We start from the raw sequence: 3200 nt of genomic DNA, 5'->3' as shown, positions 1-3200 counted from the left end.
TTTGTCGACACTTCTATAAAAAACCTTAGCGGTAGCGTTGGTTTTTGGACTGCCAGTAGCGTAGGTTCTCACGCTACTGCTATGACGCTACAACTATTTTTTAGCAGTAGCGTGTGTTTTACCCCACACTACTAATAAACAGACATACCAGTAGCATTGGTGCCCCGTGCTACTACTATTTCAAACCGCGCTACTACTAACGGAATAGTAGTAGCCCATCTATGATACACCCACGCTACTAGTAACAAATTAGGATTTTAAAAAAATATAAAAATATACCTATTTCATTTATAGTACTCACATACATGCATTTCATAATACGCACATGTTATGCATATAGTTAGTCATGCATATCTGATATAGATAATTAATACACATATATACAGTATACGCCACATGTATAGGTCTTCGGCGCCTCCACAAGACCGTTGGTGTTGATGTCATCGTCGTTGCCGCCGCAGCAGCATCGTGACGACGTCGCCGTAGTCCCCGCATCACCACGATGATGTCGTCGTCGTCGTCGCCACCGCAGCCCGGTGTCGATGCCGTCATCATCGCCGCCGCCACAGCCTCGTGTCGATGTCAATGCCGTCGTCATCGCTGCTTCTTCATGTCCATGTGTTCCCTACTAGGAACTCAAAAAATCCTAGAATTAATAATGAACCAAGACCACTACTAGGAACTCACAAAGAACCTGGAGCATTAGTACAATATAACAGTAACCTATAGATCACTAAGTAACAATAGCAGAAACAAAAGCATAGAGCAGCATCATAGTATATATGAATTATAAGTAGCTTCATTTCGACAACCGGTGACGGAAGGATCTTATCGCTTTGATGGCTTCTTCAGCCCAATTTGCTTGTTTCAGTACAGTAGCCATATCCTTCAATGCACTCTCAATTCGTTCACCACTGGCCCAGAACAATGGAACTGCCTTGTTTGGATCCTTTTCAGTTAACTGGAATAATAGAACCAAAGTGAGGAAACAAAGATAGACACAAACTTATCTGACGAACACTTTTACGTCAAGATTGTAAATGCATCTTGATTGATTCACAAGTCTGCAAGTGCCACAGATAAATAAATACACTATGTAAGCATTTTATACCATCAGGAAGAATGAGCACCTATTACAACTACTAGTGAGACAAACATAGTGCAGTGCCAAACCATTTCAATATAATCATTTGATACAACAGACTTCCGATAATAGAACACCTACCCACTTACATATATGTAGAAGGGCAGAACTTTCGTGCCACTTTAGGCTATTGTCGTTTTTCCTAAAATTATTATTTATGCCAGGCGGTCTACTTTCATACTAGGCACAAATATGCAAGCCAGACATTTTGCACGTCTAAATCATGAATTGGCACACAATACCAGAAAAAAAGTTTAAGTGTTGAGAGATCGTTCATACTAACAGCAAGTGTGTGACCTTCTATGCGACCAATTCAATGGAGTCAAATTCCAGATTATTAGATCAATACTTTTCTCTAAAGTATGATTGTCTCACTTCTGAAGTAACTTAAAGTAGCAAATCAAAAGAATCCATGCATTACATTTTGTAATTGGATCACCGAATATATTTGTATGAAACCGTGTATGCCAAAACTGCAGTTCAGGTTCAGCTATCATGTGTAAGGACAAAATAATAAGTAAAGCAAGAATAAATGTACAGGTAAATGGTAGACGCAGTGTCATGCTCACCTGGAAAGCCATGCGGCGGTAGGGTAATCTATTCCCACCAATCCTGTCCGAGAACGTACTCCATGGACAAAGCGCATACTACACACCTTTGCGAGAGCCGCTAGGGCTTCCTATGCAGATTTGAAACATAATAGAGGGTTCAAGAAATGTGGACGCAGGGGCTTATAAAACTAGCTAAAGGAAATTCAGATAATATATTTATTTCTCTTTTTTTTCAGTTACCAAATATCCTGATACAACTCAAGATGGTGTGAAGCAGCCATATAATGGTTTTTCATTGGAAAAATACTAATCTTCAATGCTACTGCATCCTTCTCTCCCATATACTTGCTCGAGGATTTGGTGAATTTAGCATCTCACGAGATTCAACAAGCTGCAATTATTACAAAATTCAATGGTAGGTTGATTGAAGACAAAATTCAATGAACTGACTTAGGCCCATGATGCATATTTATTGACATTTGGCCTCAACTTAGCAGCAGTAGTGAGTAGTGGGAAGAGGGGGAGGGAGATGGAGGTGCTACCTGCTGTGGTGGGTCATCGTGGCCATGATTGAGCTCGTGCAGGACCTCTTGGTCGCCCTAGGAGCAGACCCCTCCCGCTCCTCCTCCTCGAGCAGAGCAGGGCCGGCGGCTAGGTGCGCCCCTCCTCCTCCACGAGCAGGGAAAGGTTGGTGCCCTCTTGCCGTCATTTCCGCCTCCGCGCCATGGTGACCTGCAGCAAAGGGACGGATATGAGGAGAAGGTGAGGTGAGGAGAAGAGGGCAGGCCCGAGCAAGGAAGGAGGGGAAGGGCCTACCTGGGCAACACTGGTGACGGATCCCGCGAGCTCTGGCCTCGCCATCGCTGATTGTGGTGGATTCCGGCAAGAACGCGGGATGCGCCCGAAATCCTAGCCGCAGGCAAGGATGCAGGCCTTGAGGCACGGATCTGGATGAGGGGGAGGGAGGGGCGGAGCTTGGGGGCGTGTTGCGCACGGCCGGAGCTCGTCGGAACCGGCCGACGTGGGTGGTAGCGGCGGGGAGGAGATCGTGGGGGAGAGGAGGTCGACCAAGGGGTGGGGGTGAGGTTCGCGAGGTTTTTTTGAGGGATTCACAAGAGATCAGTTCGGTGGGGTGGGAGTGGATGGGGGTAGTACTAGCGTGGGGTGTCTCACCTGTGTTATAGCTTTTCACTTAGCAATAGCGCAGGTTTTACCACATGCGCCCTATCCATGAAAGATATTTACTAATAGCGTGTTTTTTGCCATGTACTACCTATAATATTTACTAATAGCGAGGGGACAATACAACGTGCTACTAGTAATTAGCAGTAGCGTGAGTCAATATAGCGCGCTACTAGTAAGCATCTATCTATAAGCTATTTCCTAGTAATGTATTCTCCAATAATTTTTACTACTTATACTTTTCCTTATGTGGTGTCATTACTTACCATAAGATTATCATATGATCCTTTTCATTTATTTCTTTTTTTTATTGGAACATGAAA

At 44.2% G+C, this 3200-nt stretch overlaps 1 long non-coding RNA gene across 5 annotated transcripts; it reads right to left on the bottom strand.

Moving 5' to 3' along the window:
- Positions 1–266: 266 nt before the first annotated feature.
- Positions 267–2966, bottom strand: LOC147979655 (uncharacterized). 5 transcript variants are annotated; one of them, XR_015618885.1, is made up of 5 exons: positions 2512–2963; positions 2238–2427; positions 1936–2086; positions 1714–1823; positions 267–1064 (listed from the first exon to the last, which is right to left on the bottom strand). It is a non-coding gene; the product is annotated as an uncharacterized LOC147979655 (long non-coding RNA). The 5 variants fall into 5 exon arrangements; XR_015618882.1 differs by having other exon boundaries at positions 267–961; positions 2512–2958; XR_015618884.1 differs by having other exon boundaries at positions 1714–2086; positions 2512–2966.
- Positions 2967–3200: the final 234 nt, after the last annotated feature.

The sequence above is a fragment of the Triticum urartu genome, chromosome 3A, assembly GCF_056163025.1.
Source record: "Triticum urartu cultivar PI428250 chromosome 3A, HENAU_Tu73, whole genome shotgun sequence".
Taxonomy (NCBI): Eukaryota; Viridiplantae; Streptophyta; class Magnoliopsida; order Poales; family Poaceae; genus Triticum; species Triticum urartu.
This window is presented reverse-complemented; position numbering and strand designations above follow the sequence as displayed.